Source organism: Oryctolagus cuniculus, chromosome X, assembly GCF_051225735.1.
Source record: "Oryctolagus cuniculus isolate XC-2025 breed Fujian yellow rabbit chromosome X, ASM5122573v1, whole genome shotgun sequence".
Lineage (NCBI taxonomy): Eukaryota > Metazoa > Chordata > Mammalia > Lagomorpha > Leporidae > Oryctolagus > Oryctolagus cuniculus.
In genome coordinates, this window is record NC_142888.1 from 40,193,719 (window position 1) to 40,220,888 (window position 27,170).

At 36.3% G+C, this 27,170-nt stretch overlaps 1 protein-coding gene across 1 annotated transcript in view; it reads left to right on the forward strand.

The window, feature by feature from the left end:
• Positions 1-27,170, forward strand: part of FAAH2 (fatty acid amide hydrolase 2) — a 203,728-nt gene that overhangs the window by 106,189 nt on the left and 70,369 nt on the right. The gene's annotated exons all lie outside the window — the stretch shown is intronic.

A 27,170-nucleotide genomic window follows, 5' to 3' on the forward strand; every position in this document is an offset into this window, starting at 1 on the left:
TTGAAAACTATCGCTGGTCTCAAGTTTCTGGACTCTTTGTTTAGATTTGAGGACCTAGAGATCATATTTATCACAATGTTATTCTTCAACAAGAATGCAAGTAGGCCAGTTTAAGTGTATCTTGACCAAGGGCAGTTAAACTTTGCAATAATATTTTATTTTATATTTCAAAGCCTATTCAGGTGTTTTTGTGTGTATCACAAGATCAATGATGGCTGGAATTAGCAGAATAAATCAGTAGTGTGCTGTCTGCCTTCCTATGCAGGAACGTAGTGGCATTGCTAGTAACTTTTCAAAACATACATTATACTCATGAATGCATGTTTTCTGGCTTTTAGTCTTACAGTATAGTGAAATTCATCATATAATTTGAATGAAATGATAATGCTTAATCACTTAAAATTCAATTTGGTTTCTAATCCATGGGGGAATTATATTTGAAGTGTTAGTACTAAATTATAGACCTATATTTCTTTGAAATCTGAAGAAAAACAGAGGAAATGTGCTTTGGGAATACAGAAATTCAATCCAGTCACATTAGCCAATTATATGCCTTTCAATTATTAACTAGCAAGAAATTTTTAGCTCAGTGGTTGCAAATAAATACATATATAATTGGCAACTTAGGTTTTTTTTTCTGTATTCATATTTCTAAGCCCCCCAAAATAGAGCTTCTTTGGATGAATGTTTTGTTTTCAGTCTAGTTGCCGTCTTATGAAAAATAATTTATTCTTCAAAAGGTCATTTTTTAAGCATCTAACTTTGGCAGGTTTGTAACATGCATAGTAGTTTCTTAATTGTCATAATATGAGTGATTACATTATTTGCTTTTTTCTTTCTTATCAACTGAAATTACTCAGGTCACATTTGATTAATTTTTAAAATTTATTTTCTCTGACAATGATACCAATTATAGCAAAGAAACTGTTTTTTAGTATAGTAAAATTACTTTAAAAACAAAAAAGCACTGTAGTAAATAACACCCATTTTTTTGACAGGCAGAGTTAGTGAGAGAGAGAGAGAGACAGGAGAAAGGTCTTCCTTCTTCCGTTGGTTCACCCCCAAAATGGCCACTATGGCGGGTGTAATCGGAAACCAGGAGCCAGGTGCTTCCTCCTGGTCTCCCATGTGGGTGAAGGCACCTAAGCACTTGGGCCATCCTCCATTGCACTCCCGGGCCACAGCAGAGAGCTGGACTGGAAGAGGAGCAACCGGGACAGAACCGGAGCCCCAACCGGGACTAGAACCTGGGGTGCTGGCGCCGCAGGCGGAGGATTGGCCTAGTGAGCAGCGGCACTGGAAGAAACAGCCATTTTTAGTGTTATACATAAAATCATAACTAAATGTCCAAATGCCAGCATGATTTGGAATTGAAAATTTATTTTGCATTAAATTCTTTAAAAAAAAAAAGAAAAGAAATCACCTAACACAGATGCTGTTGAGGATGTGGGGAAAAAGGCAAACTGGTAAAGCCACTGTGGAAGACAATTTGGAAATTCCTCAGACACCTGAATATAGCCCTACCACACAACCCAGCCACCCCACTCCTCAGAATTTAACCAAGGAAAATTAGATTGGTTAATAAAAGAGCTATCTGCATCTCCATGTTTATTGCAGCTCAATTCACAATAGCTAAGACATGGAATCTACCTAAATGCCCATCAACAGAAAACTGGATGAATAAATTATGGGATATCTACTCTATAGAATACTGCACAGCAGTAAAAAAAATGAAATCCAGTCATTTGCAACAAAATGGAAGAATCTGAAAAACATCATACTGAGTGAAATAAGCCAGTCCCAAAGGGACAAATATCATATATTCTCCCTGATGTTACAACTAACTGAGCACCTAAAAGGAAATCTGTTGAAGTGAAATGGACACTATGAGAAACAATGACTTGATCAGCCCTTGTCCTTCTGTCGAGGAACAGCTTGCTATATTATTCTTTTTAACATTTTTTCTTTCTACTTAATACCATTGGTTGAACCATTTAATTAACACACAATTATTCTTAGGAGTTTTAATCCAACTGAAAATTGATCCCTCTTAAAAATAAGAGTAAGAATAAGAAAGGGAGGAGATGTACAGTCCGGCACATGCTCACTCAGACTTACCCCTAAGGGTAAAAGTAGAAATGTGCCATGGACTCCAAATCCCATTAAGTTGACAGGTACCAATGCCATCTTACTAGTTAAAGTGATCAGTTTAAGTTCATAATTGATCATTAAGATAGGATTAAGTGTCAAAGGGATCACATAAATAACACCACTGTCAGCTAATAATAATTGCTAGAGTTAAAAAGGAGAGAACCATCCAACATGGGAAGCGGGATAAACAGCAGTGGCAAATGGCCTAAACAGCACTCTGGCCTCAGAATCAGCCCTTAAGGCATTTGGATCAGGCTAAAAAGCCCATGAGATTTTCTCAGGCATGGAAAGCCAAGACAGTGTGGCAAAAAATGGCATAAATGCAAGATCTCTGTGAGTGAGATCCCAATGGTAAGAATGGGCCATCAAAGAAGGAGGTACCTTTCTTTGAAGGGAGGAGAGAACTTCCACTTTGACTATGGCCTTGTCTAAATAAGGTCTGAGTTTGTGAACTCAAGAGGCTTTCATAGCCTTGGAAGCTCATGAAAAGTGCCTCGGGTGATCACTGAGGTCATAATCAACTATAGGAGTCACTGTGTACTTACTCCTCATATAAGATCTCTAATATGTTGTACTATGAGAATTAATGGTAAAAATAGTCTTCAAACAGTTCTTTATACTCTGTGTGTCTGTGTGGGTGCAAACTGTTGAAATCTTTACTTAGTATATACTAAATGATCTTCTGTATATAAAGATAATTGAAAATGAATCTTAATGAAGAATATCATGGGAGAGGAGGTAGGAGATGGGATGGTTGTGGGTGGGTGGGAGGTTGGGGGGGGGAGAAATCGCTTTATTCCAAAAGTTGTACTTTCAAAATTTATATTTATTAAATAAATTTTTTTAAAAAACGTTACTATTGATAACTAAATATTTGTCCTTGTCATTTTTCCATAAATATTCCTATTGTTTTCTTTGGATTTCCTTTGCACTTTTAATAGGAGCTTTTCTGCCTTCTTTTTCTTTCGTAATGATGAATATATTTCTGTATTTTTGTGTGTAGCACATCCTTAAGCTTCCTTTGTAAAGCTGGATGAGTAGTTACAATTTCAATTTCTATTTATTATGGAAGGTCTTTATTTCATGTTCATTCCTAAATGAGATATTTGTAGGGTATGTTATTCTGGGTTTGCAGTTTTTTTTCTCTTAAGATTCAGACTGTATCTTGGCATTTCTCATAGCCTGTGAGCTTTTGATGAGAAACCTGCTATGAATCTAATTGGAGATCTTCTGAAAATAATCTGGCATTTCTTTCATGCATATTTTAGCATATTTTCTTTCTAATGTCTCATTCCTCTTTTTTTGGGTGAGGTCTGACTGAAAATTTTCCAAAGGTTTGTCTTCTAATTTGGATATTCTTTCCTCTGCCTCACTTAGTCTGTTGGTAATACTGTTATTTTGACATATTGAGTTCCAAATTTCTAACATTTCATTTTGATTTCTCTTCAAAATCTCAATTTATTTTTAGGCTGTTTTTATGCATTTGAAATCAAGAGTTACACATAGAGAGAAGGCGAAGCAGAGAGAAGGGGGGGGTCTTCCATCCACTGGTTCACTCCCTAGTTGGTCACAGTGGCCGCAGATGAGCAGATCAGAAGCCAGGAGCCAGGAATCAGGAGCTTCATCTAGGTTTCACATGCGGGTGCAGGGGCCCAAGAACTTATGCCATCTTCTACTGTTTTCCAAGGCCATAGCAGAGAGATGGATCAGAAGTGGAGCAGCCGGAACTTGAACCGGCATCTATATGGGATGGAGCACTGCAGAGGGCTGCTTTACCTGCTATGCCACAGCGCTGGCCCCTCAATTTCATGGTATAATTTTCATCCCTGTAATGTATGGATTTCTTTAACTCATAAATTTGCTTCTCATGGCATCTGAATAATCCTATGATTAATCTTTTGAATTCCATTCCAGGCATTCCTTCAATCTCTTCATCTTCACTTTCTAATATTGAAGTGTTTTTGTGTTCTTTTGGTATAGTCATGTTGTCTTCCTTATTCTTGTTTTTTTGAATTTTTGTATTTATTTTTATGCATTTGTTGAAATACTTGTTGATTTTTTTTTCTAATTGTTTCTGTCTTAGAACTTTGCCTCTGTGGCATAGTGTATTGTCTGCTCTTTCAGTAAATACCCAGAACTGTGTGCAGAATGTAGCCAGGGATCTTGGTCAGTGCTTCAGGATGGGGCAAGTGTCCAGGATGACACCCAAGTTGGGTGTGGTAGATCTCTTATTGTTAGTAGAAAGAAGGTTGTGATCACCTCTGTTGACATAATCATACTTTTATCTCTTGTCTAGCACTGTGATCAGTGCCCAAGTGTTAGCTCACATTGGATTCAATACTCATTCGTTCTGCTACATGAAACATGGAGGATTTGTGCTGTCCTCAGTGTGAGCGTGGATCCTACAGCAATGTCCATCTCCAGGCAATCAGGGAACTCTGAGGATATGGATCTGCACACAGTGGTTGCTCAGAGACCCAGCAACATCCTGCACCCTCTCATGCAATCAGATTTCACACAGTCTCAGCACACAATGCTCCCATAGTCATGGCATGCAGAGGATATGCTCGGTCATGCTACCTGTCCTGTCCATGGAGAAAGCCAGCTGCCTGTGGGTTCTCTGCCTAGGGAGTTTGAGGCCTGGAGCCTGTGATATGTTGATTTTGTTAATGTGATATATCATGTTTATTGATTTGTATATATTCAACCATCCCTGCAAACCTGGGCTTTAAACCTTATTCTAGATGGACAATTTTTTTAATTAAAGCAATATTTGACAAAAATATATTTATATCAATGCTGATACACATGGGTATTTATTTACTTTTTAGTTACTTTTTATATTACTTTTTAAAATTTCATCCCCCACATATAAGGGTGAACATGTAGCATTTGTCTTTCTATGGTTTACTTCACACAGCATGATGTCATTCATTTCATGCATTTTGAGGCAAAAGGTAGTATTTAATATTTTGTAGCTGAATAATTTTCCATTGTGTGTGTGCATATCACATTTTATATATCCATTCTTCTGATGGACATTTTCATTGATTCTATATTTTGGATATTATGAGCAGTGCTGCTTTAAACATGATTGTGCAGTTTTCTCTTTGATATAGTATGTTCATATTTTAAATAAATCTCCACATTTTTTCCATACCGGCTGCAATTACTTACATTCCCACCAACAATGTATGTGTTCCCTTTTCGCCACATCTTCACCAGCATCAGATAATAGTCACTCTAGTAATGGTGAGGTGGTGTCTCATTGTGGTGTTAATTTGCATTTCCTTGATGGCTAATACTTCTTTGAGATGTATTAAGGCCCTGTGCCAATTTCTTACCTGTCTTTTGTCAGATAGGTTGCTCACAAATATTTTTACAAATATTTTTTCCATTCTGTGGGGTGTCTTTCACTCATTTGATCATTTTCTTTGTTGTGCAGAAATTTCTGAGTTTTATATAATTTCATTTGTTGAGTTTTTCTTTTGTCTATGCTTTGAGGATCTAATTTAAGAAACTGTGAGCCAGCACCGCGGCTCACTAGGCTAATCTTCCGCCTTGCGGCGCCGGCACACAGGGTTCTAGTCCCGGTCGGGGCGCCGAATTCTGTCCCAGTTGCCCCTCTTCCAGGCCAGCTCTCTGCTGTGGCCATGGAGTGCAGTGGAGGATGGCCCAAGTGCTTGGGCCCTGCACCCCATGGGAGACCAGGATAAGTACCTGGCTCCTGCCATTGGATCAGTGCGGTGTGCTGGCTGCAGCGCGCCAGCCGCGGTGGCCATTGGAGGGTGAACCAATGGCAAAGGAAGACCTTTGTCTCTGTCTCTCTCTCTCACTGTCCACTCTGCCTGTCAAAAAAAAAAAAAAGAAGAAGAAGAAGAAAGAAATTGTGACCTACACCAATGTCGTGTAGTATATACCCTAAATTTTCTTCCAGAAACTTCATAGTCTTAGTTCTTAAGTTTAGGTCTTTGGTTCATCTTGAGTTTATTTTTGTATATGGTGAGATCTATGGATCTATTTCAGTTTATTATATATATACAACCAGGTATGTCAGCACCATTCACTGAACATATTATTCATACTCCAATGTATGGTCTGGGCACTTTTGTCAACAGTCATTTGGCTATGTATAAGTGGATTAATTTCTGGGATGTGTTCTCTTCCATTGATCTGTATGTCAGTTTTTATATTTAGCATGCTGGTTTTATTCTTATTAGTTTGTAGCATGCTTTGATGTTAGGTATTTTGATGCCTCCAGTTTGCTTACTTGCTTTTGTTCAGTATTACTTTTACTCTTCTAGGTCTTTTATGATTCCATATGAATTTTAATTATTTTTTTCTAATTCTGTAGAGAATGCCATTGGCATTTTGGGAGGGAATGAATTTAATCTGTATATTACTTTAGATTTTATACACATTTTAATGATACTGAGTCTTCTCATAAGCAAAGGACATATTCACATTTTGTTGTTTCCTTGCTTATTTCTTTCCTTAATCCTTTATAATTTTCATTGATGAATTCTCACTTCTTTGTTTAAATTTATTCCTAAATATTTGATTATTTTTGTGGCCATTAATTCTTAATTTCTCTTTGAGTTCATCTTTAATGTGTAAAAACCTGCTCTTGTGTATGTTTATTTTGTAACCCTTTAATTGTAATGAATTGGCTTATCAGTTCTAGCAGCCCTTTTGTGGAGTGTTTAGCTGTTTTCCATGTAAAATATCATGCAGTCTGCAAACACAGATATTTTGCCTTCCTCTTTTCCAATTGATATCCTTTATTACTTTTCCCTTTCTAATTGCTCTTACTAATACTTCTAAGGCTACATTGAATAAGAATGGTGAAAAAGGACAACCTTGTTACAGAACTGAGGGGAAATGCTTTCAGCTTTTCCACTTTCAGTGTGATATCGGCTATTGGTTTATCCTAAATATCTTTAATATTTTGTGATATGTTGCTTCTTTACCTAATTTATGGAGAATTTTTTATTGTGAAGGCATTTAAAATTTAACAAATGATTTTTCTGCATCTATTGAGATGATGAAATGGTTTATATTCTTTATTGTGTTTATGGGATTTATGATTATTGATTTGTGAATGTTGAGCCACACTTACATCTCTTGAAGTAAATGCCACTTGACAGTGATGTATGCTATTTTTGGTGTGGTTTTGGAGGGTTTTTAAAAAAACTTTTATTTAGTAAATATAATTTCCAAAGTACAGTTTATGGATTACAATGGTTTTTTTCGCCCATAACTTCCCTCCCACCCTCACCCCTCCCACCTCCCACTCCCTCTCCCATTCCATTCACATCAAGATTCATTTTCAATTATCTTTATATACAGGATATCAATTTAGTATGTATTAAGTAAAGATTTCAACAGTTGGCACCCACACACAGAACATAAAGTGTAAAATACTGTTTGAGTACTAGTTATAGCATTAATTCACATTGAACAACACATTAAGGACAGAGATCCTACATGAGGAGTAAGTACACAGTGACTCCTGTTGTTGACTTAACAATTTGACACTCTTGTTTATGGCGTCAGTAATCTCCCTAGGCTCTAGTCATGACTTTCCAAGGCTATGGAAGCCTCTTGAATTTGCTGACTTCGATCTTATTTAGACAAGGTCATAGTCAAAGTGGAAGTTCTCTCCTCCCTTTAGAGAAAAGTACCTCCTTCTTTGATGGCCCGTTGTTTCTACTGGGATCTCATTCGCGGAGATCTTTCATTTAGGTGTTTTTTTTTTTTTTTTTTTTTTTTGCCAGAGTGTCTTGCCTTTCCATGCCTAAAATACTCTCATGGACTCTTCAGCCAGATCTGAATGCCTTAAGAGCTGAGGCCAGAGTGCTGTTTGAAATTTAATTGATATTTAACTGGAGGTTTTTAAAATATTTTTGAGAATCTTTACATCTATTTTCCACATATATAGGTCTAAATTTTTTGTGTGTGTGTGTTTGTTGTGTCTCTGCTCATTTTTGGAACAGAGTGATGCTGTTCTTACAGAGAAATTAGTATTGTTTTACACTATTTAGTATTTTGGAAGACTTTTGAAAAATGTTTGAATTAATTCCTTTCTAAATGTTATGTAGAATTTAGTAGTAAAGTCATCAAGTTATGGATATTAAGTGTTGGAAGACTTTTAAATAGTGCTTCAATCTTTTTCTTGCTATTAATCTTTTTATATTATATATTATCTTAGAGATTTAATCTGGATATATATGTATATGTATATCCAGTAATATATATATATATATATATATATATATATATATGTATATATGTATATGTATATCCAGGAATTTATCCATTTCTTTCAGATTTTCCATTTTATCACCATATTTGTTTTCATGGTAGTTTCTTTGTATCCTTGAAATTACAGTGGTGTTGGTTGTAATTTCTCCGTATTCACATCAGAACGTTCTGATATATTTTATTGGTTTTCTGTCTCATTGTTCTGTCTATTGGTAAGAGTGGAATGCTCAAATCACCCACTGTTATTGTATTGGAGTTTATCTCTTCCTTTTAGTCTAATAGTATTTGTTGAATATATCTGGTTAGTCTTGGATTGGGTGCATATATATTTATGATTATTATATCCTCTTGCATAATCAAACATTTTATCAAAATATAATGTTTCTTTTTACAGTTTTTGATTTAAAGTCTGTCTTATCTGAGGATAGCTACTCCCACTCCTTTTTGATATGCATTTGCTGGTATCCCTTTCTCTCCCTCACTTTTAGTCTATGCACACTGTCAGTTCTCACTTGAATTCTTGTAGGCAGCTTTAGTTGTGTCTAGTTAGTTGGTTTTACATCTATTCAATCAACTTAAGTCTTTTGGTTGTTGATTTTAATCTATTTACATTCAGATAGATAAGAACTGTCATTTTGTTGAATGGGTACTGATTTTACTGGCTCTGTTACTGAATTCAACAGGACTCCCTTCAGAATTTATTTTAATACTTGTCTGGTGGTAGTGAATTCTTTCAGCTTTTGCCTATCTGGAAAGTACCATATTTATCCTTCATTTCTAAAGAATAGCTTTGCTGGATATAATATTTGTGACTGGAAGATTTTTTTCCTATTAATACTTAGAATATACCACCCAATTCTCTTCCATCCTAAAAGATTTTTGCTAAGAAGACTGATGTTAGTCTAATTTTTTTGCCTTTATATCTAACTTGATGTTTTTCTCTTAAAGTCTTCAGGATTCTCCCCTTGTCCTTAACTTGTAAGCAAATTTATCTATTTTATTTGAAATGCAGAGTTACAGAGAGAGTGAGAGAGAGAGAGAGAGAGAGAGAGAGAGAGAAAACTTACATCCACTGAATCACTCCCCAAATGGCAGCAATGCCTTGAGCTAGGCTTTTCTGAATCTTCCATATGGGTGGCAGGGAACCAAGCATGTAAACCATCCTCCTTTGCTTTCTCAGGTACATTATCAGGGAGTTAAATTGGAAGTGTAACAGCTGGGACTTGAACCTGCATCCGTATGGGATGCTGGCACCATAGCACAACACCTGCCCCTGTCCCTAACATTTGATAATTTGACTATAATTAGCCTTGGAGAATATATTTTGATTTATTGTGCTTGTGGCCCTTTAATCTCCCTATATTTGGATGTCTATGTCTCTTTCAAAATCTAGGAATTTTTCTGCTATTATTTCATTTAGCATGTTCTCAAGGCCTTTTGGTTTCCCTTTTACTTCAAGACTATCTATAATGCAAATATTTGGTTGCTTAATAGTATCCCAAATTTTATATGGATTTCCTTCATTCTTTTTAAATCTTTTCTGTTTATTTTTGTCTCACTGTGTTTCTTCAGGTATCTTTTCTTCAAGGTCAGAAATTCTTTCCTCCACTTGGTCTATTCAGCTAATAAAGTTTTAATCATAAATTTGTTTCACTGATTATAAATTTCAAGTCCAAAATTTCAATTTTGTTCTTAATGATTTTGATCCTACATAACAATATTTTCATTCATGTCACTTATTGATTTCCTCATTTCTTGAATCTATCTGTAGTCTCTGGCTTTCCATTGAATTTCCCCATTATCACTAGCTTGAATTCTATTTCTGGGGCAATTTCTGGAATTTCATAGATTTCCTTCAGGTCAGGTAGTAATTCTGGAGAACTACTGTGTACGTTCGTGTCTGCATGTGTGGTGTAATAATTTGCTCTTCTTTACAGAGTAAATTTTCTTGTAAAACAGTTTATGGTTTAGATGAAATGCAGGATGTCACTTGGCTTGTTGCCTTGGCTGTGGTTCTAGATGAGCTTAAAAGTGTAGCCTCTGTGTGAATTCTTTTGTTTCAATGAATGTCAGCTGTGCTTATAAATAACAAACTACTATATTCTGTTGTAGTTTATACAGTTAATAATATGACTTTGAAATGAATGTGGATTTTTTAGAGTGTGGATTTTAGGTCCACAGTTTGTTATCAGTCACACTGGACTTGTCCTTGTTGCTGAAGTGTGAGTGACAGTGAGGCTTGTGACACTAGCTTTTGTGGCTCTAAGATTATGTGATGTGAATGGCCTCCTTTTTTGGTCTTGCAAGAGAATTGTATTATAATACCAACAGTTCTCTTCCCTGGACTCGGTGATGTGAACTGAAGCCTGCTCCAGTCCTACAGGATGACTACAAGGCAAAAAGCAGATTTTGTTCTGGTTGGTATGAGACCAGTGAGTTGGAATGCAGGGAGGCTCTTCCCTAGGTCTACCAATTAGATTCCAGTGAGATTGAGGGAATTAGAACTTGATCGTCACAGTCTGGTGTTTCAGGGTACATTAGGTCATTTCGTATATCTCTCATGGTGCATACAAATTTTTTTGTGGGCTGGTGCTGGTGCTAGCCCCAAGAAGCTCAGGCAATCCCCCATGGATCATGAATGAGTGAGCATAGCTCCTGGGCTAATGCTCCAAACTCCCAGAACTACAGAATGCAGAGGATATGTCCTCTTCCCCACAAACTCCCATGACTCTGAGTCTCTGGTCTGCTTGTGGTAGCAGCAGCGCAGAGATCAGTTGTGCGTAATTTTGCAGTGGAATCTAGAACTTTCTGGGAGGGGGGAGGGAGAGAGAGAGGCAATGTGGCTGACCTCAGATCCCAGCAGTCCAGCAGTTGCTCAGACTCCAATCAGGTACCCTGGCTGAAGTTACAGTTAATAGATGTTTGTGGAATTCTCCCTCAACTAAAGCTGTGGGTAACAGGGCACACACCAAATTCTTACTAGGTTAACTTGGCCAGATGTTGACTCCTAGCCAGCAACTGGCTATGCAATGTAGCAAAATCCAGGAATGCCTCTGTCCTCTTTACTCACTGTCCCATGAAGTCTTTATCTTTGCTGTGTCTCCACTGAAATCTCTGCCAATCAGAACCCTGGAAATGTGGTACTTTATTTTTTCATGTCCTGGTAGCTGCAGTCAGTGTGTTTTCACCATATCCAGCCATTATGGCTGGATCATCCCTATCTGGATAATATTTCTGATGTGTTGCTGGAGTCAGTGAGCCATTATGTTGTTAAGGATTTTCTTGTGAAGATCAAATGATTTATTTCATCTTTTATTAGTTGATTTTCAACATCGTTATTAATACAAAAAAGATTTCATTGTTTTCATAAGTACAATTCTAAGATAACTATACTTCACTCTATCCCTCCCTCCCTTCTTCCTTCTTTATTTTTTCTTTAATTTTTGCAAAAACATAATTGTGACACACTGTATAATCACAGGTTTAATGTATCTCTAAGCACAATATTCAACAAGTTAGAAGTAGAAAGATCAGTGTTCCACAGTAGTATAAACAAGGGCTAAAAACAGCACTCAAATCACAAGAAGTCCATTTCATCCTATACTTTTTTTATATCCTATATTAACTGCCACATATCAGAGAAAACATGATATTTGTCTTTTTGGAACTGTTTTATTTCACTAAGCATGATGGTTTCTAGTTGCATCCATATTGTTGCAAAAGATAGGATTTCATTCTTTTGTATGGCTGAGTAGAATCATGCAGTTTTTAAATAATATATATTTTTCATGCATTTTTTCAACTTTTATTTGATAAATATAAATTTCCAAAGTGCAACTTTTGAATTTTAGTGGCTTTTCTCCACCTAACCTCCTTTCACCTGCAACCATCCCATCTCCCACTCCCTCTCCCATCTCATTCTTCATCAAGATTCATTTTCAATTATCTATATACAGAAGATCAACTTAGTATATACTAAGTAAAGATTTTAGCAGACTGCACCCACACAGACACACGAAGTATAGAGTACTATTGAGTAGTAGTTTTACCGTTAATTCGCATAGTACAACACATTAAGGACAGAGATCCTACATGGGGAGCAGGTGCACTGTGACTCAAGTGTTGATTTAACAGTTGACACTCTTATTTATGATGTCAGTAATCACCCGAGGCTTTTGTATGAGTTGCCAAGGCTATGGAAGCCTTTTGAGTTCGCAAACTCCGACCTTATTTCGACAAGGCCATAGTCAAAGTGGAAATTCTCTCCTCCCTTCAGAGAAAGGTAACTCCCTGTTTGATAGCCCGTTCTTTCCGCTGGGATCTCACCCATGCATTTTAACACCCCTTGCATATTTCAAATAGAGACATGATTAAATTGACAACTTGGATATATTATTACAAACATATTTGAAACAAAATTATAGACAATCTTAGCAAAGACATTCTTTATTAGTTTTCTTATTTATCATTATATTTAACAATTATTTAATTATTGCATTATCAGTGGGAGAAAATAAATAATTTTTTTTCATTTAGTTAGTCAGGGGTAGTGTTCTCTAGTTCTGTTTCTTTATTGTATACTTTCTGTATTTGGAATTGAGGTAATGCTAGCCTCATAGAAGGAGTTTGGGAGAATTCCCTCCTTTTCCACTGTTTTGAAAAGTGTAAGAAGAATTGGGGTCAGTTCTAGGGGCCAGTGCAATGGTGTAGCAGGTAAAGCTGCTGCCTGCAGTGCTGGCATCCCATATGGGCACCAGTTTGAGTCCAGGTTACTCCACTTCTGATCCAGCTCTCTGCTGTGGCCTGGGAAAGCAGTAGAAGATGGCCCAAGTCTTTTTGCCCCTACAAACATGTGGGAGGCCTGGAAGATGCCCCTGGCTCCTGGCTTTGGTTTGGCAGAGCTCTGGATGTTGCAGCCATCTGGGGAGTGAATCATTGGATGGAAGATCCCTCTCTCTGTCTCTCTCACCCTCTCTCTCTCTCTCTCTCTCTGACTCTGACTCTCTTTAACTCTGCCTTTCAAATAAAATTATAAATAAGTCTTTAAAAAAGAAGAATTGAGGTCAGTTCATTTTTAAACATTTGGTATAATTCAGCAGTGAAGCCATCCCGTCCTGGGATTTTATTTTATGGAAGGTCTGTATCATTGATTCAATCTCAGTCCTAGTTACTCATCTATTCAGATTTTCTATGTCTTTTTGCTTCAATTTTTGCAAATTTTATGTGTGTATAATCTATTCATTTCTTCTACATATTCTAATCTGTTGCAATATGGCTATTTATAATAATATCTGATGATTTTTTTTGTTTCTGTGATACCAATTGTAAAATCTTTTTAATCTCTGATTTTCTTAGATTTTGCCTACTTTATTTGGTTAGTTGGGCCAATGGTTTATCAATTTTATTTTTAGAAAAACAGCTTTTAATTTCCCAAAACTTCTGTATTTTTTTATGTTTCAATATTGTTTACTTCTTCTTCTCTATCTTTTATTATTTCTTTCCTTATGCTAATTTTGGGTCTGGCTTGTTCTTATTTTTCTAGATTCTTAAAATGTATTTTTTGCTAGATCATTTACCTTTGATGCCATTTCAGTTTATTGATGTAGGTAGCAATTGCTATAAACTTTCCTCTGCAAACTTCTTTTGCTTTATCCCATAAGTTTTATATGTTGTGTTGTCATTTTCATTCATTTCAAGGATATTTTATATCGCTACTGATTTTTCTTCTAGTCCCACTCTTCATTCAGCAGTACGTTTTTCAGTTTCTATCTGTTTGTTTCTGATGTTGATAAATTTACAACTTCATTTCACTGTAATAGGGAAATATATAGCGATATTGGCTTCAATTTTTTTGAATGTGTTGAGACTTATTTACTGGACTTATATATGATCTATCTCAGAGGATAATTTTGCACTTATGAAAAAATGTGTATTCTGTAGCTGTGGTATGAAATATTCTGTGGATATCAATTAGAAACCTTAGGTAAACAGTGCAGATTAGATTTGTTGTTTTTCTTTTTTAACAAATGTTTTTAAAGATTTTTTATTCGTCGGAGAGATAGAGTTACAGATAGTGAGAGGGAGAGTCAGAGAGTGAGGTCTTCTTTCCGCTGCTTCACTCCCCAAATGGCTGAAACAGCCGGAGCTTGGACGAACCAAAGCCAGGAGCTAGAAAGCTCCTCAAGGTCTCTCATGCGGGTTCAGGGACCCAAGCAATTGGGCCATATTCCACTGCTTTCCCAGGCTGTAGCAGAGAGACCAGAAGGGGAGCAGCTGGGACACAGACTGCACCCATATGGGATGCTGGAGCCACAGGTGGAGAATTAACCTACTGCACCACAGCACCTGACCTAAAGTTCTGTTGTTTCTTTTTTGATTTTTAGTCTGATTAAACTGTCCATTGATGATAGTGGGGGTTAATGCAGATTATTATTGTATTGGAATATTTGTCTCCATTTTAATCCAATAACATGTATTTGAAATAGCTGGAAACCCTAGTATTCTGTACATGTGCATTTACTATAGTTACATCTTCATGTTGAATTGATCATTTACTAATTTCATAATGACCTTCTTTGTCTCTTTTACCAGTTTTTGTCTTAAACCTTTTTAAAAATCTGTTATGAGGATAGCTACTCCTGCTCTATTGTATTTCTAATTTTTTTTTTTTTTTGGACAGGCAGAGTTAGACAGTGAGAGAGACAGAGAGAAAGGTCTTCCTTTTTCCGTTGGCTCACCCCCCAAGTGGCCTCTACGGCTGGCGTGTTGGGGCCGGTGCGCTGTGCCGTTCTGAAGCCAGGAGCCAGGAGCTTCCTCCTGGTCTGCCATGTGGGGGCAAGGCCCAAGGACCTAGACCATCCTCCAGTGCACTCCCGGGCCACAGCAGAGAGCTGGAAAGGAAGAGGATTGACCAGGACAGAACCAGCGCCCCAACCGTGACTAGAACCCAGGGTGCCGGCACCACAGGCGGAGGATTGGAGGATTAACCTAATGAGCCAGGGCACTGGCCTCAATTTATTTTGAATATGCCTCCACATTCTTTTACATTCATTCTGTGTTTGTATCTTTGCATGGTGTTTTTCTTGTAGGGAGCATATAGATGAGTTTTATTTTGTTTAATACATTCAGTCTGAATCTTTTAATTGGATAATTTAGTACATTTATATTTGAGATTATTATTGACAGGGAATGACTTAGTCCTGCCATTTTTTTCATAGATATTTATATTGCTTGCTGTTATCTCCATGGACCTTTCACTAGGAAGTTTATTGCCTTTATATTATTTCATGATGTTATTTTTATGTTTTTCTCTGTGTAGTACAATCTTAATCATGATTTGTAATGCTGGAAGAGTGTCTATAACCCCTTGCAATGTTTTCCTTGGGAGTTCTTTATTTCACCTTCTTCTATAAATGAGAACTTCACTGAGTACAGTTTTCTGGGTTAACAGGGTTTTTTTTTTCTTTTAGGATTTGGACTATTTCTCTCCATTGTCTCCTAGCCTATTGGATTTCTGATGAGAAACGCACTGTCAGTATAAGAGGGGCATCTGGCATTTTTCCTATAGTTTAGGATAATTTTCTAATGTTTAATTTTTGAAAGATTGACATTAATATGTCACGGTGATTACCTTTTCTGACCATGCCTATTTAAGATTCTGTGCTCTTCCTGTACTTGTATGTTCATATATTTTTCCAAATTTGGGAAATATTCTTCTATTATTTCATTGAGTATACTTTCTAAGCCATTCTGTCTGTCCAATTCTTTCAGGAACTCCTAACACACCTATATCTCATGGATCCAGAACACCAATTTGGGTTTTGTAATTTTTTTTCCTTTTGGTTTTATCTCACTGTAATATTTAAAAAGATTTTGCTTCTAGCTTAGATATTCTTCCTTCTGCCTCACTGAGTCTGTTGTTAAAGATTTCCACTTTATTTTTATTTGCTGTGTTAAGTCTCCATTTCTTATATTTTAGTTTGTTTTTTCTTTAATAACTATCTCTTCGAAGAATTTCCCAGCCATTCATGTACAGATTTCCTTAATTAATATAATATATTTTCCCTATTTTCGAGCAATTTATAATCATTTATTTGTATTCTTTTTCAGGAATCTGATCAATCTCCTCATCTTCACAGTCTAATACTGTGCATTATTGTGTTCTTTTTGGTGTTTTATATTGTCTGTCTTTTTTTCATGTTTCTTTTATTTCTACATTTATTTTTATGTATTTGGAGAATTTGCTGGCATCTTCTCTGTAGTCTTTTCTCTTTTGAAATTTGCTTCTGTGTCTTGCTGGAATGCCTGCACCCCACGAGGAATATTGAGAGTTGTGTGCTGAGTGGGAACACTGAGCTCCAGCAAGTATTTGTGGGTAGGGTAAGCATCCAAACACTAACATTGGTTGCAACCATTCTTTTCTGACTATCCTAAGTAGAGGCAGGTGATGATCAGGCTAGCTATCATGTTCACAGCCTCATCCCTTCTCTGTGCCAAAGTGAACAAACTTATCCATTGCATACAATGAGCCCATATGTGTTTGCATATGCCATCCACTCAGGCCCATAAACTACATAGATCACTTATGTGTTCCATAGTTTGAGCAGTGAGCCCTCTGATAGATTCCATTCCAGCATTCAGGGAGTTTTGAGCTGGAGTTAGTTCAGTCAAATGCCCAGAGAACCACCAACAGCCCTAGGTCTTCTGATCTTTCTGGCCTACACAGAAATAGCACTATCTCGGTAGTTCTACTGTAACAAAATGCAGGTGATCCGTTCCATGCCAGGAGATCTTACCCATCCTCAGAGCGAGGCACCTGACTGAGGTTAGTTGGATCTCTGCCTCAGCAAACTGAATTTGACACTTTGGTGTGGTGAGGGGATGGAAGCAATGTGGCCTTCCTTTATGATGGCAATACACTGCCCTGTCCACTGCCAGTCCTCCAATCTGGACTCAGTCAGTGGGAAACCACTGAGTTCTCCCTCAGACAAAAGTCATCAGCGGCACATGTGCCACTACAGCCTCCTCTCATCTTGCTCTGGTAAGATGTTATTTTCCCAGTAGCCACCAATCACAGGAGTTGTTTGTTGCATACTTCTGGTTGCTGTGTGTTTGTACATTGTCTTGTTGATCCTTGGATTCTTTGTCATGCTCTATAAGTTTTCCACTGAAAATTTTCCTCCAACTATCTTCTGGAAATGTAGTCCTTCTTTGTTTTGTGGTAATTTCCTGAGGTTAAAATTTCTTCTCTCTATGCAGCCATCTTGGATTGGGAATTTTAAAAATTATTTATTTCATGCAAATAAGGAAAAACATGCAACATTTGTCTTTCTGTGTCTGACTTATTTCACTCGATATGGTTTCCTACAGTTCCAATTATTTTTGTAAATAATAGAATTTTATTCTTTTTATTTTATGTCACAATTTATATTAATTATATTTGTGTGCCTACAATTTAAAAAATGATGACATAATTTTTTTAAAAATACAGACATAAAATTGTATATATTTATGTTACTATATGGTGTTTAATTATATGTATATATTTTATTATGTCAGATCAGAGAAAAATATGTATCCTTTCAAGAATTTATCACTTTTTCAAAGTGAAAATTCAAAAATAGTATATTCTACTATTTTAGAGAAAATATATGTTAACATTATTGATAATAACCTTACAATAAATTCAGTAGAGCCCCAGTACTTTTTATTCCCATCTAAGTATTGGGTATTACCCATCATTCAACATTTCCACAAACCTCATTCTTTGCTTCCCTCCTTTCTCTGGTAAATACCATTTATTTTTAAATTCTATGAGATACATTTTTGGCCTTCACCTATGAGTGAGATCAAGTAATATTTGCCTTTCTGTTCTTGGCTTATTTCACTTCACATAACAAACTAGTTCCATCTGTGTCATTGCGAAAGAAAAGATTTCATTTTTTTTATTTTTAACTTTTATTTAATGAATATAAATTTCCAAAGTACAGCTTATGGATTACAGTGGCTTCCCCCCCATAACGTCCCTCCCATCCGCAACCCTCCCCTTTCCCACTCCCTCTCCCCTTCCATTCACATCGATTCATTTTCGATTCTCTTTATACATAGAAGATCAGTTTAGCATACATTAAGTAAAGATTTCAACAGTTTGCTCCCACACAGAAACATAAAGTGAAAAATACTGTTTGAGTACTAGCATTAAATCTCAATGTACAGCACACTAAGGACAGAGATCCTACATGAGGAGTAAGTGCACAGTGACTCCTGTTGTTGACTTAACAAATTGACACTCTTGTTTATGGCCTCAGTAATCACCCTAGGCTCTTGTCATGAGCTGCCAAGGCTATGGAAGCCCCCTGAGTTCACTGACTCTGATAATATTTAGACAAGGCCATGGTCAAAGTGGAAGTTCTCTCCTCCCTTCAGAGAAAGGTACCTCCTTCTTTGATGACCTGTTCTTTCCACTGGGATCTCACTCGCGGAGATCTTTCATTTAGGTTTTTTTTTCCCCAGAATGTCTTGGCTTTCCATGCCTGAAATACTCTCATGGGCTTTTCAGCCGGATCCACATGCCTTAAGGGCTGATTCTGAGGCCAGAGTGCTGTTTAGGACATCTTCCATTCTATGGGTCTGCTGTGTATCTCACTTCCCATGTTGGATTGTTCTCTCCCTTTTTTATTCTATCAGCTAGTATTTGCAGACACTATTCTTGTCTATGTGATCCCTTTGGCTCTTAGTCCTATCATTATGATCAATTGTGAACAGAAATTGATCACTGGGATTAGTGAGATGGCATTGGTACATGCCACCTTGATGGGATTGAATTGGAATCCCCTGGTATGTTTCTAACTCTACCGTTTGAGATAAATCAGCTTGAGCATGTCCCGAATTGCACATCTCTTCCCTCTCTTATTCCCACTCTTATATTTAACAGCGATCACTTTTCAGATAAGTTTCAGCACTTAAGAATAATTGTGTATTGATTACAGTATTCAACCATGAGTCCTGTAAAATGAAACATTCCATTGTCTGTATGTCACACATTTTCTTTGTTCATTTATCAATGGATGAACATGTAAGTTAGTCTCATTTCTTAGCTATTGTGAATAGTGCTACAATAAACATTGGACTGCATATGCCCCTTCAAAAGACACATTTCATTTCTCTTAGCTATTTTCCACAATATATGCACTAAATTACAATTTCACCAACCATGTGTAAGTGTTCCCTTTTATCCACATCCTTAAAATTACTTATCTTTTGTCTTGTTAATAGCCAATGTTACTGGAGTGAGGTGATATTGTGGCTTTGGCTTGCATTTCCCTGATGTTTAGGAATGATGAGTGGTTTTTTTTTTTTCATGTACATATTGGCCATTTTTATATCTTCATTTGCAAAATGTCTCTTAGATCTACTACCCATTTTGCACTGGATTATTTGTTTTTATGCTATTTCTTTGTTTTCTTTATATATTTTGGATACTACCCCCTTGTCTGATGTATAGCCTGCAAATATTTTCTCTCATTTTGTACCTTGTCTCTTTACTGTATCGATTGTTGCCTTTGCTGTGAAGAAGTACTTTTGTATTATAAAATCTTATTTTTTCTATTTGTGTATTTTTGCTCTTATTTCCTGTGTTGTTGGAATTTGATCTAGAAAATAATTGTCCACTTCATTGTCCTGATATGCTCTCATTATGTTTTATTCTAGTAGTTCAATGTTTCATGACTCACCTTTATGTATTTAACTTCTTTTCTGTAGATTCTTATACATGGTGAGAGGTAGTGGTTTGGTTTCATTCTTCTGCATGTGGATATCCAGTTTTCCTAGCCCAATGTATTTAAAAGACTATCCTTGTTTGAATGCTTTTTTCTTAGCAAACTTTTCAAAGATCAGTTGACTCTAAACACATGGGACTACTTCAGGTGTCTCTTCTGTTTCATTGCTCTATGAATTTATTTTTATGTCACATGATGGCTCTATAGATGATATTTTTAGTATTTATGGACAAAGAAGGAACATAATATCATTGGTTCATTGCTCATATCATTGCTGGTCAAAATGATGAAAGGAAAAAATGGCATAGAGTATGAAATATTTTGCTCCAGATACACAGAAATAACCTCACATCTTCTAAGCATATTATCAAGGTGAATCTTCTCTTCTGGAGAAGATTTGAAATGATTGAAAATCAAATACAAGCACTCGTTTTGGAATTGGATAAGTTATGGCATATGTTTAGCGCTCGATGTTACCAGGAGTCTACTATTAAAGTGAGGACATTGGCAAAAACGTAGGACCATGCATATTCGGATATAGATTGTGGGAGGAATAGGATGGGGCTGAGGTCATTTATATCCTAACTTATGATGAGTTTATTTTTGCCTGAGGAAATGTTCTCTCCACTGCTAGCATCCCCACACCAATCCTTAGTGGAATTGGACTTCTCACTTCTGTCTGTGGAGACTAATTAATTCTTCATTGGTTGAAGAAACAGTAAGGCTTCTCCTGAGTTGGTTTCCAAGAATGAAAATATGGATACTATTCAGGATTTAATCCCACTACCCCCTTTTTGCTTCTAGATCTATAACAAGATTACTGCCAAGGAAGTCCCTTAAAGGTGAGGTACATAATGTGATTCATGAGGGGATACAATAAATGCCAAAAGAATTATTTGCAATCAAATGAAAAAAATCACAATCACCAATAAACAGTAAACTTCAAGATAGTCACAGATAATCAAAACTATATATTATGGTATATTCTAATTGTTCCAGTTTATTAGTTATTGTTTGTGATCCCTATATCTAGTAACATATAAGTTAAAATTCATGTGAATTATGTATGTATAAAAGAAAACATAATATAGAAACATTGCTTCTATTTGTGGTTTTGGGCACTCACTGAGGGTCTTGGGATGTATCTCCTGCAGATAGGAGAGGATGGCTATGTTTTTAAATTTGTGTTAGGAAATCATATGTTGGGGCTCAGGTTGTATTTCAGGTAAAGCTGCTGTCCACAGTGCCAGCATTCCATGTGGGCACCAGTTCAAGTTCCAGCTGCTCCACTACCAATCCCACTCTGCTATGGCCTGGGAAAACAGATGGCCAAAGTCCTTGAAAGATGCAGAAGAAGCTCCAGGTTCCTTGTTTTGGATTGGTCTATCTCTGACCATTGCAGCCATTTGGAGAGTGATCCAGTGGATGGAAGACTTCTGTCTCTCTCTGCCTCTGCCTCTCTATAACTCTGCCTTTCAAATAAATAAATGAATCTTAAAAAACAAAGCAAAACAAGACCATATGTCTCCATTTATTTATGTTGATTGCAAGAATATTATTTTCTTTCTTAATTTTTGTTGTTTTCCAATGATTTTAGTATTCCTTGAAGTACAGAATTGCTTCCTTCACATTTTAATAAATGATCATTCCTTCTGTCTTTATTGTCTGATTTTCAGAATATAAAAAACACATTCACTAATTATTCCTCCTAGGTATTCTGTGGCTCTCTCTGATGGTTACTAGGGATTCCCCCACTTCACATCTTCTCATTCACTTTTGGAAAGTAAGATTTAAGAATTTATTGATTTTCTTTATCTTCTCAAACCAGATATATTGCTGTGAACCTCTTATTGGTTTCTCCTAGGGAAATGTTCCTAAAATCCTCAAGTTTGTGTGCCTTCTGCTAAAGCCACAGAATCATGCTGGATAAATATACAAGTTGCTTACATTTGCCATCTGGAGGGGAACACTTGAAGAGCTGCTTATCTGTAGATGAGGTGTTACAGGAAAGCATAGGCAGGCTTCCTGGTACATTCTACAGGGTGGTTACTTGTGTCTCCAACTTCTCATCCTTTTCCCCATACTCTCATCCATTCAGCTGGATTGATCACTTCAGTAACCTTGGGGAGCCAAGGACTTCATTCCACATTCATGGAGGAGCTGAGGACTAATTCACTATACACTCATGTTCCACTGTGAGTGGACCCCCCTTTTCTCCATTCTTTTTTTTTTTTTGTGGAAAACTTCAGCCATATAGAAAGTATAGTGAAGTGAATATACATGTTTAAGCTATAAGAATATTTAAGATTTTTACTAACTCACTTCAGCTAGTCCTCTTACTGACACCATTTTTATTAGGAATTTTTCTAAAGCAAATTCTAATGATTACTATTTTAACTGTGACTAGTTCACATATTTCTTTGATAAGACTTTAAAACATATCTGTCACTTTACTAGCACATTTTAATTAATTTTTAAGGAATATAAATTTCATATGTAGAACTTTAGGAATATAGTTATTCTTCCCAAAATACCTGCCCTTCCACCCACACTCCCACACTTCTTCCTCCTTCTCCTCACCCCTTCCCAGTCCCATTCTGCATTAAGATTCATTTTCAATTAACTTTGTACACAGAAGACCAATTCTATACTAAGTAAAAAATTCAACAATTTGCACACACATGCACAAAACACAAAACAACTGTTTAAACACAAAACAACTGTTTAAAAACAAATATCACAGTTAACTCTCATAATACAACTTATTGAGGAAAGAAGTCCTGCATGGGGAGTTGGTGTATAGTGATTCCTGTTGCTAGAATAACAAATAACACTCTTATATGTGATGTCAGTGACCACCTTAAGCTCTTGACATGAGTTGCCTAGGCTATGGAAGCCTATTGTGACCACCAACTCCATTAGTATATAGACAAGGTCACAAGGAAAGTGAAAGTTCTTTCCTCCCCTTAGAGAAAAGTACATCCTTCTCTGGTGGCCACTTCTTTCCGTTGGGATCTCACTCACAGAGATCCTTCATGTAGAATATGTTTTTTTTTTCCCACAGTGTCTTGGCTTTCCATGCCTGAAATGCTCTCACCAGCTTTTCAGTCAGACCAGGATGAATTAAGGGCTGATTTTGAGGTCAGAGTGTTACTTAAAGCAATTGTCATTCTATGAGTCTGCTGTGTGTATTATTACCATGTTGGAACATTCTTTCTTTTTTTAATTCTAGTAAAATTACCCCTTAGTTGATCCTATTTATATGGTAAATTTTAACACTTAATACTATCTAGATGTTCACTTTAACACTTAATATGAGGACTTTAACACTTAAGATGGCATTTTTATCACTGAGCTTAATGGGACTGGGGTCCCCTGACAAGTTTCTAAACTGTACACTTAGAAGTTAGTCTTTAGGAATGTATGCAGAACTATACAGCTTTATGGTTACAAACTTTCTCCTCACTCTCTTATTACAACTCTTTTTTTAAAAAATATTTCATTTATTTATTTGAGAGATAGAGTTACAGACAGTGAGAGGGAGAGACAGAGAGAAAAGTCTTCCATCGATTGGTTCACCCCCTAAATGTCCGCCACAGCTGAAGCTGCACTGATCCGAAGCCAGGAGCCAGGTGTCACTTCCCAGTCTCCCATGCAGGTTCAGGGGCCCAAGCACTTGGGTCATCTTCTACTACTTTCACAGGCCATAGCAGAGATCTGGATTGGAAAGGGGACAGCCGGGACTAGAACTGGGACCCATATGGGATACCGGTGCCACAGGCAGAGAATTAACTAAGTGAGCCACGGTGCCAGGCCCGGATCCATATCTGAGCTATTGTGAATTTAGCTGTAATATACATGGGGATGCAGATAACTCTTCTATTTGCTGATTTCATTTCCCTTGGGTGAATTCCCAAGGGAATGACTAGATCATATGGTGGATCTATATTCAGATTTCTGAGCTATCTCCATATTCAGATTTCTGAGGTATCTCCATACTTTCCTCCATAGTGGATTTACCAGTCTACAATCCCACTAACATTACATTAGGGTACCTTTTTCCCAACATCCTTGGAAATATTTATTGTTTGTTGATTTCTGCATGAAACCCATTCTGACTGGAGTGAGGTGAAACCTCATTGTGATTTTGATTTGCATTTCATTATGGTTAGTGATCCTGAACATTTTTTCATGTGTCTGTTGGCCATTTAATTTTCCTCTTTTAAAAAATGTCTTTTTAAGTCCTTTTCCCATTTCTTAACTGGGTTGTTTATTTTGTTGTTGTGGAGTTTCTTGATCTCTGTATATTCTGGTTATTAATCTTTTATCCGTTGCATAGTTTGAAAATAATTTATCTCCTTCTGTCGGTTGTGTCTTTACTTTCCTGACTGTTTCTTTTTCAGTGCAGAAACTTCTCAATTTGATGTAATCTCATTTTTAATTTTGGCTTTGACTGCCTGTGCCTCTGGGGTCTTTTCCAAGAACTTTTACATATGCCAATGTCTTGCAGGGTTTCCCCAATATTCTCTAATAATTTGATGTTGTCATATCATAGATTTAGAACTTTAATTCATTTTGAGTGCATTTTTCTGTAAGGTGTGTTGCAGGGGTCTCATTTTATATTTCTCCATTTGGAAATCCTCGTTTTCCCAGCACGATTTGTTGAAGAGACTGTCCTTACTCCAGGGACAAGTTTTAGCTCCTTGGTAAAATATAAGTAGGTTTTAGTTGCTTGGATTGATTTCTGGTGATTCTATTCTATTACATTGTTTGGTCCATCTGTTTTTGTACAAGTAGCCGGCTGTTTTCTTTATAACTGCCTTGTAGTATTTCTTGAAATCTGGTATTGTGGTGCTTCTAGATTTGAAATTGTTGTATAATATTGCTTTAGCTAGCCGAGGTCTCCCATGTTTCCATATGAATTTCAGCACATTTTTTTCTACATCTGAGAAGGATGTTTTTGGTATTTTGATTGGTATCACGTAGAATCTGTAAATTGCTTTCAGTAGAATGGATATTTTGATGATATTGATTCTTCCAATCCATGAACATGGAAGGTTTTTCATTTCTTCTATTTCTTTCTTTAATGCTTTGTAATTCTCATTCATAGAGATCTTTGAAATCTTTGGTTAAATTTATTCCAAGATATTTGATTTTTCTTGTAGGTACTGCAAATATGACTAATCTTAGAAGTTCTTTTTCAGCTGCTGCATTTTCTGTGTATACAAAGGTTTTTGATTTTTGTGTATTGATTTTATATCCCACTAGATGAAGAAACTATTCCATGAGTTACAATAGTCTCTTGGTGGAGCATGTCATCTACAAATAGGGATAGTTTGACTTCCTCTTTCCTAATTTGTATCCCTTTGATTTCTTTTTCTTGTCTATTGGCACTAGTTAATACTTCCAAGCTATAAAGAACAGCAATGGTGAGAGTGAGCATCCTGGTATGGTACTGGATCTCAGTTGGAATGCTTCCAACTTTTCCCTATTCAATAGGACATTCGCCATGGATTTGTCATAAATTGCTTTGATTGTGTTGAGGAATGTTCCTCTATACACAATTTGCTTACAGTTTTCATCATGAATGTGTGATATATTTTATCAAATGCTTTCTCTGCATTATTGAGATAATCATATGGTTTTTGGTTAGCAGTTTGTTAATGTAATGAATAACATTGTTTTATTTGAGAATGCTGAACCACCCCTGCATACCAAGATTAATCCCACTTGGTCTGTGTGGATGATCTTTTTGATGTACTGTTGGATATGATTTGCTAGAATTTTTTTGAAGATTTTTGCATCTATGTTCATCAGGGAAATTAGTCTGTAGTTCTTTTTCATTGTTGTATCTTCTTCAGGTTTAGAAATTAAGATGATGCTGGCTTCATAGAAAGAATTTTGGAGGATTCACTTCCTTTCAATTGTTTTGAATAACTTCAGAAAAATTGGAATTAGTTCTTCTTAAATATCTGGTAGAATTCTGCAGTGAAGCCATCCAGTCATGGGCTTTCTTTGTTTTGGGAGGGTCTTTATTACTGATTCAATTTCTGTCTTGGTTATGAGTCTGTTTATGTTTTCTATGTCTCCATGGCTCAATTTTGTTGGTTGCATGTGTCCAAGAATCTATCCATTTCTTCTAGGTTTCTCAGTTTGTTGACATACAGCTCTTTGTAATAATTACTGATGATTCTTTTTATTTCTGTGGTGTCTGTTACATCTCCTTTTTCATCTCTAATTTAATTGATTTGGGTCTGCTCTCTCTTTTTTTCGTTAGTTGTGCCAATGATGTGTCAATTTTGTTTATTTTTTCAAAACAACAGATCCTCCTTTTGCTGATCTTATGTATTGGTTTTTTTGATATTTAATTTTGGTTTTAACAGATATCTTGCATTATTTGCTACTGGTGCTACATTCTAACTTAATACTCTAGTGTGCAAATTAAACAGTGGTAAGTGTTTCTTAGAAATTTATTGTATCCAAAATGGTTTCAGAGCTTCTATTAAGTTAATTCTTGTAAGGTATGTAGATATATATCTAATATACTATGTTATAAAATATATAAAAAGCAGATGTCATGAAATATATAAAATGAAGACACATTAAAATAGTCTTTGGAGAAATGTGAGAATGCTTTGCTGTGGTTTCCAGTTATGTGCCAAGTTGCAGAGGTCATTATAGAGAAACTAATTTTTTTAGCTTTGTTCCCTAAGCTGTGAATAAGCCACCTGTGTTTTATATACGCCATCTCCACCTAGGGTATATAAGACTGCACAGCCTTCCACCCATCATGTGTGGCTTAATGAGGAGGGATTCTGTTTACATCTGAACAGATCTGACTTTGCCAGATTTATTTTGGAGATTTTAGGTTTTATTAGAAAAATATATTCTTTTTAAATAATAATACAGTAAAATAGTGAAAACTATGAAATAAGTCTATAAAATATTTAGAAAGTGGAATGATATTTAAGATAGATT